The sequence below is a fragment of the Balaenoptera acutorostrata genome, chromosome 2, assembly GCF_949987535.1.
Source record: "Balaenoptera acutorostrata chromosome 2, mBalAcu1.1, whole genome shotgun sequence".
In the NCBI taxonomy this organism is placed as follows: Eukaryota; Metazoa; Chordata; class Mammalia; order Artiodactyla; family Balaenopteridae; genus Balaenoptera; species Balaenoptera acutorostrata.
Window position 1 is genome coordinate 85,253,789 of NC_080065.1, and position 14,217 is coordinate 85,268,005.

The following is a 14,217-nucleotide window of genomic DNA, read 5'->3' on the forward strand; positions in this document are numbered from 1 at the left end:
AATGGAAGAACTCTGTATGAACCAAATTAAGACCAGTACCTCCTCCTGCTTTCTCAGTGATCTCTACCTTTTAGTTATCCTGCCTCCTTCTCTATCTTCAACCTCTTTGCCACCAACAATGATGTTAATAAGCATGCAAATATGCTCTGAGAACTCACAACTACAAAAGGATCTCTTCTGAACAATGTAAGTCACTTTACTGAGTCTATTATTCGCCAAACTTTTCCAAAAAGGTATTTATTTATTTATATACTGCCTCTGTTTCTTTTTGTTTTTTTGTTTTTTGCCCCTAAACACCTGTCAACGATTTCAGTATAGCTCCTTTAAGTCGTCACTATTCCCTCAAAAATCTTCTCTGGCTATGGTCATTCATTCATTCACACATTTTTTTCATTTTTTTTTCCTTTTACAAATATTTATGTAGCACTACATTAGGAGCTGGACATTAAAAGAAACGTAAAAGGGGAATTGTCCCTGCCTTGATTAATGACCTTTATGTTGCAAGTGCAATTAGCATCTTTTTAAAAATCAATTTACTTTGTAAACCAAGATAAACAATAATACAAACGTATTGCAACAAGTTAAAAGATATGGGATAGATACATAAAAGAAAATGTAATAATCTCTCCCCAACTAATTAGCTGATATTAACAGTTAGCTGTAGATTCTTCCACACATTTCTCTAAATGCATATAATTTAGGTTATAACACATGAAACTGCTGATATTCTACTGTTTTTCACTTACAAAACAACATTATCAAATGATTCAACCTAATACATATGTGCATGTATACAGATTTTTATTTATTTTTAAGTAGTTGTTGAGCAGTGTTTAAATAACATTTTAAAAACTATGAATGGCTTAATGAGCGAATATTTGTGTTCACCTTTGTTGGGGAAATATAATTTTTAAAAAATCTGCTGAGCCAGAAAAATGGCTTCACAAAGGCAGAAGTGAGAGAAAATAATTTTATTTTCGAATGAGTATTAAGCCAGAACATGATGAGCCTTACAGGTAACTCACTAAGAGATTTCAAAGGCAGAAAGAAATCTCACCCTTTCATATAGCCAAGCAGATACAACCCATTCCATACATGTCCCCAAGGTAAACAATAACTATTGTTCAAGTAAGAGGACTTGACAGCACCACTGTCACACATAGTTCATTCTAAATTCACCTGAGATGATCCATTATATTAGTTAACTGGATTTACCCAAAGGCAAATTAAATTCTTACCTCTATGACAGGTGGTAGTTTTGCAACTTGGTCATGGTTGGGCTCTCACAGAAACTGGGACATATGGGTGCTACCTTCCTTGATGATTATATTCAAAGGTATGGTTCCTAGGTCCTACAGAAAGATATTCCAGAATTGTAAAACTGACAAAAGACTTATTTAACTTTAAAAAGGTTTACATACATTTCAAAGAGACTGAGAAGGTATTTACAATTATAAATTTTCTAAAGCAAATATCTAAGAAAAGGGAGGGTAGGACATCTCTTCGCTTATTTTGCACAGGGAGAATCAAACCTTTTATTTTATATTTGTATTTGTCCTTACATCTTTACATATCAAGAACCAAAATATTTATATAATATTAGCTGCCTTTTTTAAATCACAAAATGTTATCTCCCAATAACTGAATAGTTGAAGATAAAAATTTATAGGATGAGAAAATAAGTGAGGAACGAAAGTACCATAATCAGTTATCCATACAGATGTTATTTTTAGACAATTGAGCAAGATTAATTATCTATACACAAGTAAATTTCTTCCAATTTTTATTTTGGGTAGGTAAGCAATCATGATCAAACAATAAATTCTACACATTATTTATCCTAGTTTAATAGTAAGAGCATGGATGTTGCAGTGAAAAATACATATACTAAATCTTGATGGAAATTAAAATGCTTCTCCTTTCCTATTGTAGAAATTCAATTATATCTTGAAAAACCACAGCTAGTAAAATATGAACGTATAAATGAAATAAATCAAACAGTTATGCAGACTAGAAAATATCACACACTTATCATTTCATGTCTGAATAACTATCTGTTTCACTTTTACATTCAGGTTATCTCATGTACATGCTCAATCATTATGCTTATATCACTAAACTATACTTAATTTTGTATTCCTGATGCTTGCATATTTCCTGGCACAAAGACAACACCCAATAACTGTTTACTGGATTAAATTTTAGAATGACTTTATTCCAAACCCAGTAATTGTTTATTGGATTAAATTTTAGAATAACTTTAGTTTTAAATTATCTAAGGATGAATCTTGTCCTCATTTTTTTTTCTTTAGAGGAATACTAAGCTTTCAAACTAAGCCCCCAAATGGTTCCTTTAATTTGTTAAATTATTTTTACAATATAAAAAGTATCACAGAATCATATTTATACATTTACTTGTTGCTTATTCATATTCACTGTCATCTCAATCACAACTAATTGTTACTATTTATTGAGTGCTCACTAGAGACCTGGTAAATATTTTATCAATGCTGTCATTCTTAAGTTTCACAAGTCTGTACGTTGTGTTTGCTAGTCTTACCTCACAATTGGTGAAACTTAAAGAAATTAAAGATAGTAAGTAACTTGATTAGGGTGATACAGCTAGTAAATGGTAGGTCCTAGCTTAAACCCACGTCAGTCTAAGTATACAGTTCCTGCTCCAAGGCCTCCAATTTTTTTGCCAACACGTAGCTCTGCCTCTCTAACTAGGTCATGTGTGCCCAGGCCATATGGCAAGCAGTCTACATAGTACCAACCAAAGGAAGTGGCATATTCTTGCTTTTTCAAACCACTGTTAATAGTCAAGACAGCTTAATCCCCGAGGTTAGCAAGTTAATCAAGGTGATCATGGTGATAACATTAAGTCAGTCGATAACGTGGTTTGGATGACCAGTTCATTTATAAGAGAATAAAAGAAGTGGGTGTTACAGATGTGACCCATGAGGGAAACTAGGTGAGCAGCTGACATATAGGAAACAATATTCAGAACTTGTGGAAAGGCTTTCAGCAGGTATGCAAACAAATACCCAAACAAATGTACTGTGGTTCAGGAGAATTTCCCCAGCATTCCCAGGAGGCCTGGAACCATAAATAAAAACTACAGCCAAGGAGTTAGAGAAAATGTGAGGCTTAATTATATTTCACTGAATACTATGCAGCACAGTTAATTCAATAAACTCTAGAACCTTTATGCTTCTGGGGATGCACATAGTGCTACATCCTACTGGGCCAGTGTGTAGAATCGTGCAGCCTCTTCTGCAAGGAAAAGGAGAGAACTTAGCTCTTAAGGGAGAGCTAAAGAAGGCAGGATACTCAGGGAGGGGAGGAGTGATGAGGGTAGTGGGGAGCGGGGGAGAAAAGCCTTTAGAGGCTTCATATCTTTTCAGATTTTACGGTTTTGCTGTTAGCGCAAGTTCATGTGCCTGACACACAGTGAGGCCAAACAAACCAAAACATCCTTGTTTGGAGCAGAGAAAGGTTTATTGCAGGGCCATCTGTGTCACGGGGGTTAACAGTATCAGTCCTTAGGCTCCAGGAGGCCTGGGGCTATGTGCACCTGGTCTTCAAGTAGTTAACATCTTCCATTTCGTGGGGGATTTTCACATCTGTAAAACAACTCAGGAAATACTGTTATCTAGGTAACAGAGAGGAGCTAAAGCAGAGGATATGGGGGAAGGGCCTGTCCCGGGAAGACCCCATAGGATCCTGCTCTGTTACATGGCTGCTGACCTAACTCTATTTACCTTATTCAGGCTGCAGAAAAAGGGAAGGCATGCCTGCAGGTACTATCCCACAGAAGTTTTAAACAAATATTCTCTTAATGATTTATGATATGCTTTGCTTTGCTTATTGCCCTGAACCTCAAGTTCCACAGGAAATTATTTGTGATAACACTGCGCTACCTTGTCATATCTTTTTTTTTTATTGCCTTTCACAGTTACTTAAAGCTTGTATTGTTATTTAGCTATTTATTTTGTTCATATCATTTCTTCTCTATGGTAAACCCCTTGAGGGTAGGATTGTGTCCTAGAGAACAACTCTCTTTGTATAAGGCAGGGCACTTGCCGACTTAATCTGGCAGAGAATTCAGGCATAGTGATCTTTGTTCCAGCCACAGCCCATGGGAGACACTGCACTGAAGCAAAGAGGCTCCTCATTATTCAGGGATTATTTTCACAGCAAGTGAAAGAAACCCACCTTAATTCACCTTAATCAAGGAGAAATATTTTGTTTCATGGACTCAAATTACAAGAAAAGCAGAGTGAAACTTGTCTTGCGCATTTAGAACAAGAAAATCAATTATTACCACAACTATTGCTGTGTGACAGCAGACAAAACTACAGAAAGCTTTAATTTTCACATTTCCAAAATAGCAGAACCACAGGGAAAGAGTGACTCTCTCTTACCAATATTTTAGAAATCCTAGGGAAATATTCACAAGTCCATTAAGGGCTATGAAGAAAGAGGCAAGATCCCAACAGTTCCCTTTTATCATATTGTTAGAATGTGGGGAGAAGGTGCAGTTCCTCAAACGAATACGAAGGCTAATGGGTGAGTATCTGTGAGCTTGAAAGCCATTATATTTTATATCTAATGTAGAATGTGATAAAAGGAAAGAAGTAGACTATTTTAACATGTGTTGAGCACCTACTACATGTCCTATAAACTTTATATACATTATAAACTCATCCAAATATCCATAAAGGATAATAAATATGAAGATGGGATGGGATGATACTGGGCAGTACCTTTGCCCTGTAAATGCTAAACCAGTGAAACATTTATTATTAAGGTAAAGAAATAGAGATTTTAAAAACCATTAACACTGAGGTTTAACTTCTCTATTGATTTTAGGATTACTTGTCTGTCCAAACAAAACTAGATAATTTAAAAATTCCATCTGCAAAGAGAGTGTTTGCATAGTACCACATGCAAGCATTTTACATGGCTTATATAATTTAACCCTCATAAAAATATCAGAATGTAGGTGTTTATATTTATTAGGATTTAAACTAAGCTACTTTAGCAAAGAGACCCGAATATACATTGACTTTAAAAAAAAAGATACAGGTTTATTTCTTTTTTAAAGAATACTTAGATATATAGGGTGATCCAGAATGTGTTATCCCAAGAGGGTTCTGCCAGATTCAAGGTAGAGCTTCCACCTCTTGAGTCCAAGATGGTGCCATTTCCCGAGCCCAACTATTGCTTTTCCAGCCAGTGGAAAACGGAGAAAAAGGGGGGGGGGGGCGGTGTAAGTGGGTTATTTTAAGAACAGAATCTGAAAGTTGCATGTAACATTTGTGTTCTCCTGTGAGCCAGAGCTGAGTCAGACGATCTCACTCAAGAATAAGGCAGGTTGGGCTTCCCTGGTGGCGCAGTGGTTGAGAGTCTGCCTGCTAATGGCAGGGGACACGGGTTCGAGCCCTGGTATGGGAGGATCCCACATGCCGCGGAGCGGCTGGGCCCGTGAGCCACAACTACTGAGCCTGCGCGTCTGGAGCCTGTGCTCCGCAACAAGAGAGGCCGCGATAGTGAGAGACCCGCGCACGGCGATGAAGAGTGGCCCCCACTCTTGAAGAGTGGCCCCCGCTCTCTGCAACTGGAGAAAGCCCTCGCACAGAAACGAAGACCCAACACAGCCAAAAATAAATAAATAAAAAAAAAAAAAAAAAAAAAGAATAAGGCAGGTTAAGAAATGTCTCTAGCTAGGAGAGCAGAAGCCCTACTAAAACCTATGTGTATGTGGCAGAATTGGTCAAGGCAGATTTACGGTGAAGTTAGGGTGGTATAACTTTCAGAGCCCATGTGCTTCTTCCAAGACTCTGAGGGAGGGGAAACTAACAACATATTCATTTATTTATTTTATATCCTTTTGTCCTTAACACTTCCAAAAGATAGATCTGTCCCCGACAGGTAGGACTTATTTATAAACTAATACAAGGAGAATAAATCCTGGAGGAAAATTCACTGTCTCTGCCTCCAAATAATTTCCAATGAGGCCCAGAGAAGTTAAGTAACTTACAAAAAGTCACATAGATTTGAGGCTGAAATCAGAACCTGGGTCTCTATGGCACAAAGACTTTTGACTCGTATTTCTAGTGCATCAAGTACTCATATATTTTAGATTTTATTTCCTCCTGACATTATCTCAGGAGAAAAGTTGGACAATCTAGAAATCACAAGGTAATTAATTGGCTACATCGCTTTGTCCCTATCTGTTCAGATGCTCTTGGGAGACAAAGTGAAAGAGACCATGTGAAGCCCAGCTGCCAAGCTGACATGACAGCCAGTTAGTCGGGTGATGCCACTCTCAGATCAACCCAAAGGTTAATAACACAGATGCAATCAAAGATCTGATGGATAGAGGCTGTGAACCGCATATCAATAACTTACAGTGAATGTCTGGAGGTGGCAGATGAAGCGGCTCGTCATCAATTAAGCATGGCAGCCCATTTTTATATAATTGTCAGAAGGGATTATTAAATTTCACATCTTAGTTTGCTTGGGGAAAATATCAAATAACACTAAAGGGTGCACTTTAAAAACAACGTTTAGTATAAACTCTTGCTTCTGGCCTCATGTCAAACTAACAAAGAGGTGCTATGCAATTTGATCCATGCTTTTCATTTTTCCATTTCTGAGCCGAGGTATTTTTTCATACTTATTATTAACCTCACATGTTTTTAAAAACAATAGTTCTGGTTTTAAGAATTTTATAAGTTAGGGAAATATTTAATTATCAAGAAAATAATCTCAAAATTTGAATATGACTGCAAGTTGAATATCTATTCACCATAGCAACTTGGAGTATACAGTCCTCAAAGTTAAGTACCACAACAAAACGCAGACACATGCCTTCCTTTTTATAAAATTCCTATTTACAGTAAATTCAGAAAAGCATCCTGCACTAAGCCAGAGAGGACTTAAAGTGGGCTGTCTCTAGATACGTTTTTTTAAATTTTAAGACTGGATTCAAAGAGTTGCATCTAATTTGAGGTGAATTTACTGTGTATCAGCTCCATTATCCAACTTTCTATAGTAAATCTTAAAATTCTTATATTTGTAAAAACCCCTACGAACGCCTGAATTATTTGGTAAAGTTTAAAAGACCCAATGCAACATTTTTTGAAAGGCAATTATAATTATAAAGTAATCACTACTAAAGTATAACAAGTTGTCATAGTATCTATTTAGAAAACCATTCACAGTTATTCTATCATGCACATTTTCACACTTAGCATCGTGCTGCTGTTCCAATAATTGTTTACTATCTTAATATGACAGGCCTAATACCCACCCTCTTAAGGAAATTACCTTTCATTAGCACTGGATTAATATTATCCTATGTTACTTTTTATTTGTAACAAGTTGTACCCAATTCTATACCACCAACCATTCGACTTAATGATCTACTTGATGGACATCACTAAAAACAGTTCGTAAAGTTGACCTAACAAAATGAAATGATATTCAATATCAGTTTGAGTTGTTGCAATGAAAAGAGCTCATAGTACACCGGAAAGCTGTGGGAAATTGTTGGGAATTACTATTCCATGGATTGATACAAATAAAGAAAAGATCATAGAATTCTAGAATTACAAGGTACAGGAGTTATTTAGGCCAACACGCTAATTAAACAGTCCATGGATCAAAAACTAGACTTGATAAAAATCATAAAATGAATTGCCTGCTGAACTAAGTTTTGGACCTAGTGCTGTGTACAGTATACCCTACTGTTTTGCCTAAGATTGTGCAGTATCCCAGAATGGTTTGCGCTCTCTTTTAGGTTCCGAAATGTTCTACCTTGTAACAGGTAAATGTAAATTCATTGTTTGACTGACTGGCTGATTGACTGACTTAACAGGCTAAGGCTAACTGGTTGACTGACAGACTAGGGCTTCCCAGGGAGGGTCAAGGTTACCATTCTCTACAGGCTCCTCAAATAAACTTCTAGTGTCAAACATAACTGACAAACCTGATACCTGGAGTACCAAAGTTACTGAAAAGCTTTCAGGGAAAATTTTTCTAAATGTAACTGAAAACTCTTCAAGTTTTTCTTAATCCCCTCATATTTTTTTCTGCTTCATATAAAAACACTAATTAGAAATTTAAATTATGTTCAATGTCTAAAACTGAAATTATATAGTAAGTAATTCAACATCAACACCTGATACTATGTGATAGACCTATGGGCATAATATTTTGATATTATGACACTCACAAAAATAGTATAACATTTATATTTCAAGATTTGCACATAATGCAATGGCTTTCAAAAGTCAACTTTTCAATACAAACTTTAAAATTAATAATAACAACTTTTTCTATCTAAAACTTAACTGTAGCAAGTTGATGCACTTTATTCTGGCATTCATGATTTAGAAAAATGTTTTTTGCAAGCTTCATACAAAAACATTTGAACAAATTAAAAATCATTGCAGCAATGTACATAGATCTCATATTCCTTTGATTTCCCCCTTCTTTTCTGATTTCTGCATCTCTTATATTATGAGAAGACATTACCAAAAAAAAGACAATAAATTACTATGAAAGACAACATTGGTTCTTAGCGAGAAAGGAGAGTGAAAGTCAGCTCTTTTACGTGACCAAAGAATCTCTTTATTTAATGTCCTTATTAATGTGAACTGAACCTAAAAATGTGAACATCTAGATATATATTGCTTAATTCCAGTTTCACCTGCATTAGATAAACTGTCTTGGAACTTCCTTTCTTAAGGAATAATTTTTACATGTTAATTTATTTTCCTCAATTTCTCACTAAACTTCATATCATTTTGGAGTAAATAGTATAGTAAGGCATTATATAAATATGAAAAATTTAAGTACTACAGTAAGGCATTATGTAAATATGAAAAACTTTTTAAATATCAAGAATTTTAAATGTATATAATGCTTGATCCTTCATATTATCTTTAAAATTTCAACATTTATATACAAACATGAAATGCTAAGACTGAAATGCCTGAACTTTGTTCTGTTGTTATATGGGAGCACTTACAGTATCAGATTCTAACTTAATCAAAACTGAACTAAAATGAAAAGCATCATTGTAATCAACCATATGGCTGCTTCATTCTAAACTGGTTATTTTTAAAGAGCCAGCCTCCAACATTCCTCCTTAGAGGGAGAATAAAAACCATATTACTACTGTGCACATCAAAACTACATTGGTCAACCAGTCATTGTGTTAGCTGGCACTAAATTCCTGAACAGCATAGTAGTGCAACACAGGTCTTCCAGATGACTATGAATGGATGGTCTTCATTTGTCAGAGATTAATCTGGTAGACATGGCCTTTGTAGAAATAGCTAGAAAATATAGCACGAATTCTGAAGGAGCAGGGATGGGGAGAGTCATCTTTTTCATATGACCAGTGACCCTTTTTTTTTAATGTTACCACTGCTGCACACAGATCCTAAAAATGCAAGAGAAAGATTCCATTTCATTGTATTGAGAATCATCCTCTTGGGAAACCAATTTAGTCTGAAAGTACCCTCAGAAAGGATTCTGCTTCTTGTAGATAATTGTGGATCAATTTCAGATGAAGATTTAGTAGCCTTTTAAAAAACCTTCTAGGGCATTTTTTAATGCTCTGTAGAGAGTTGAAGAGTGTGTGTGGGGGGAGGGAGGAAGTAAGCTGATAAAATGCTATTATTGAAGAACTTCAGGCTAACCATGAACTTTAAGATTTGTACTCAGTTCTATGGCAAATGGCACCAGCTTATCTTACAGGCTACGTGCACTATAGATTTGGAGGCAATAAAAGACAGATCTGGGTCTCCATTTGGGCTCACGGGCTGCAGTTTGTCTTCTTAGGTTCCAAATTCCTCAGTTCTTCCCTACTACACATTCAGCTTTTCTCTCATACTGTTGGACTACCTGACCTTTTGAGACTTGAGGCCTGGTACAAGATGCAGAGGCGACAGCCTTGTACAGACTTCTGCACCAGGAACAACCGTGTGAAGTGAAAGCCTCTATAATAAATCTCTATTCTACATCACTCATAGTGATTCTACTTCTCAGGCCAAATCCTGACAGGTAAAGTAGTAATTCAGAGACATGAAGAAATTAATCAAAGGGATTAATTGCCAAACACTCTCAAAGAGAGTTAGTAGAAGAACCTAGAAGCATACTTTACCTTCTTTGATTTGATTCCATATCCCTAAATGTATACTTCTATAGTTCTTATTTTATTTTAGAGACTACTTTACACAATAACACCTAGTTTCTCCTAAGGTAGAAAGAATGTAGCTCCTAGTAGCTCCTCCTTCAAATATTCACTCTCAAACTAACTAAAGTCTTCAGTCGTAAGTGTCCTTGTTCCACTTTTCCCTGCCTACCTGATGACTACTTGCAGTCTGTCCCTCAGGCTATGTTAGCAGTCCTTAAAAAAACTATGGCAAATTTTTCTCTTTGTGTATTAAGAGTGAAGTCTTTATACTTTAGCAGTTCACTGCAAACTTGTGAAGGAAGTGATGTTCACATTTTCTTTTCCTTCTATAAGGGTCAGCCTAGCTCTGATGCTTCTAGGAAAAGCTGAGTAGAGCAATGACCACATCTTGTAGCACAGTGCAAAATCAGCCATGATGTGAAAGGGAGCAATGCATATCAGCTCTTTGACTAGGAGCTACCACACAGACATTTCCTTTTATTCCAGCAGACTTGGTTTTTGGCAACCTGGGCACTTCATTTTTCTTCCCGGACAGCTGTTTCTGAGTCACACGCTCACTGTGCATGGCCTTTCTTTTTCCTAACAGTGTCAAATATTCAATATTATAAGTATTTACTGAGCACTTACCATGTACCAGGCACAGAACTTAGCCTAGGCCTACATTGGGATAAGATATATGATGAGGGAAACCTTTTCAGCTTATCTGAGGACATGGCATATGCTTGGGCATACAGACTACCCAAAGAGGAGAGTTGTAATACCTTTTGTTGAGGTTAAAACATATATATATATGTATTTTATGCTGCTTTAAAAATTTTACCTAACCTGTCACTGGTAAAGTTTTATATAATGGGAATAGGATTCCCATTCTTTTCTCTAAGCTAAGCCTCAGTGTTTCCATTATAGCACAATTAATATGTAGCTGGGAAGAAATGGTTTACAGCTGATCTTTAGGGTTTGCTTATTAGATATGCTATGTCTTAGGCTTGGGCTTTTACCTTATCAACTAAATGTACGTTCAAATGATAATTCTATAGATGGCATTGTAGACTGGGGAGTCCTACTCCGGACATAAGAAGAAAAATCAATTCCCTTTTTCACTCGTTTTCCACTCATCAGTACATCCTACCACAATACAATAATACAGTAGTCAGCAACCCATTTTTGACAAACAGCAACAGAGAAGCAATATGTATTGCTAACTTTTTACAAATGCAAGTTTAAAACTAAAAGAAAGCAAAACAGGGACTATATAAATAACTGCAATTTTACTAGAAGACAAAGCTTAGTTACACACACACACATACACACACACACAAAAGTACACTAGTGTGCACTAAAATACATCCCAAAGCAGAAACTCATGTTTATAAGAAGACAGAGTAGACACGTTCTGAAAATATACCCAATTTTGTTAGATCTTTTGAACAAGTGACTGCAAAATAGTACATCTACCTAAAGCAATGATGCCTAAAATATGTTTTTATACCTTAAGGGGGAAAAAGGAGCTTCCCTGCTTTACCATTCAGGTTAAAATACTTTGGATTCATTTTTCATTGTTGGCCCCTTAGCTCCTCTTACTTTATTAAGGATACATTAGTAGGTTTTAAACTTTAATAATAAATAGTTACAACAAAAAATTCAAAAGTATGTTTTTTTTTAATTAATTTTTTTGGAGTATAGTTGCTTTACAATGTTATGTTAGTTTCTGCAGTACATCAAAGTGAATCAGCTATACATATACATATATGCCCTCTTTTTTGGATTTCCTTCCCATTTAGGTCACCACAGAGCACTACGTAGAGTTCCCTGTGCTATACAGTAGGTTCTCATTAGTTATCTATTTTATACATAGTAGCATATAGATGTCAATCCCAATCTCCCAAAATTCATCCCACTCTCCCCTTTGCCCCCAAAAGTATGTTATTAAAGAAGTCATATCTGAAAGCACTTTAAAACTGTGGACCATGTGAAAAAAATATATGAAATAAACAAAAAGATTTATATGCTGCCTCAGTCACTATTATTATTTATTTATTCATCTGTATTTGTACACTCAGTGCTTTTGGAAATGATTTCGGGCAACTTATAAAAATACGTAGTACAACAAAATGCTTATCAAAAAAGTAAAGAATTTGTGGCAAAGGTAAATAAGGGTAGAGACAACAGAATAAATTCAAGAGTTACAAAAATGCATGCCCTGGAGTACAGTAGCTAACATTGAGCCTCTAATTTGGCAGTACACTGTCTATAATAGTAAAGCCAGAGGAAACACAACTGGTTCTTTGAGGCATAGATTCCAAAATATGAAGATAGGCCAGTTTCTCAAAGAACCACATTTACTGCTTACACAGACACCAAAGATAAATATCTTCACTAGACAAAGTGGTATGTTTCTGTTATTGTTTTTAAAATATATATATAATTTTAACTGTTGACTTAGGGATAATTAATCATATGCAGTAGTTCTGGAAAACTGAAGTCCAGGTGTGTAGGATGTAGCCTTCCAGTCTTTTGTATTAATCCAACTATAGCTTTGAAAATATAAACTGAGATGATTCTTAACCAATTCTTAGTTATAGACCATTTTGAATACCTGGTAAAAATAACAGACAGCCCATTAAAATTCATATGCATAGAATTTATATGCAATTTTAAGGTGCTCTTAGATCCTCCCTTATCCAATGTTAAGAATCTCTGAGCAAGAAAAATGGATGGACTACTTGATTTTCAGGAAATCCTTTGTAAATATTATTTATTTCCACAAAGATTTTGAGACATTGAGCAGTACTGAGTTTGAGGTCATTCTCCCTAATAAGTTTCTAGTGCATGTATTCTGTGCTGTGGCTTAAACCAAAACCAGGCAGGAGTTAATAGGTTAGGCAGGGGGTAGAAAGGACACCACTTTACAAAAGAGAGAAAGAAAATTAAAATGATACACACACAAATGCTTAATTTAATAGAAGGTCTTTCTTCCTTTGCACAGAGATAGGACATAAAAGAATTCCTGAAAGGAAGCCCTAGGGTCTCCACAGGGATTTCCACAGGAAATCATACCATCAAAGAATGCATAGATAGTGTAGCAAAAAACAATGGCAACAAGAAAATTAGTCTAGAAAATATGTGCAGCTCATTTTAGTAATACTTCCTGATTTGTAAAAAAGGGTATATCTCTGTGTGTGTATGTATGTATTCTCCAGTAAAGCATCCACAAATATATAATAGTAAAAGATCAAAGTACATGTTCCAAAATACATGTCAATTGCTGGATACAAAGCAGTAAATTATTGGAAGACAGGTACCAAAAACCAAAATATACCTTGGTAATGGAATAGCTGCTCTGAAGTCATTTTTCTTACTATTGATTACATAATCAATTCAGTTGGCTCCAAACTTAAGAAAATACATTCCTGTCAATTGCATAGAAGAGAGTGTGTACCTTTCTATCCTTTCTATGAAGAACACGTTTCCAGTTCAAGTGAAAGTAGCAGCAAGTCAAGGTTTTTCCTCACAAACTTAGGTATTAAAAAAGTATTAAAATATGAGTACTGTATAAAAATCAATAATGAGGTATCTAAATTGATTCCAAATAGCTCTCATCTCAGGTATTGTATAAGTGTGAGATAACTTTAGAGAGTATTCCACTAACATTTTAAGTACCTAGATCCAACCAGTGATGAATATCTAAAAACAGACTTTTGGAGAGAGACCTTCAAGATGGCGGAGGAGTAACACGTGGAGATCACCTTCCTCCCCACAAATACATCAGAAATACATCTGTATGTGGAACAACTCCTACAAAGCACCTACTGAACGCTGGCAGAAGACCTCAGACTTCCCAAAAAGCAAGAAACTCCCCACGTACCTGGATAGGGCAAAAGAATAAAGAAAAAACAGAGACAAAAGAATAGGGATGGCACCTGAACCAGTTGGAGGGAGCTGTGAAGGAGGAAAAGTTTCCAAACACTAGGAAGCCCCTTCGCGGGTGGAGACAGGGGGGT

General features: G+C 35.8%; 1 protein-coding gene across 5 annotated transcripts in view; it reads right to left on the reverse strand.

The window, feature by feature from the left end:
- Nucleotides 1–14,217, reverse strand: part of LOC103006346 (uncharacterized) — a 624,869-nt gene that overhangs the window by 570,804 nt on the left and 39,848 nt on the right. For all 5 annotated transcript variants that reach the window (XM_007191812.2, XM_057541198.1, XM_007191813.3 and 2 more), the window contains exon 3: nt 1,239–1,352. The gene's annotated coding sequence lies outside the window, so the exon portion shown is untranslated. The remainder of the gene's footprint in view (nt 1–1,238; nt 1,353–14,217) is intronic.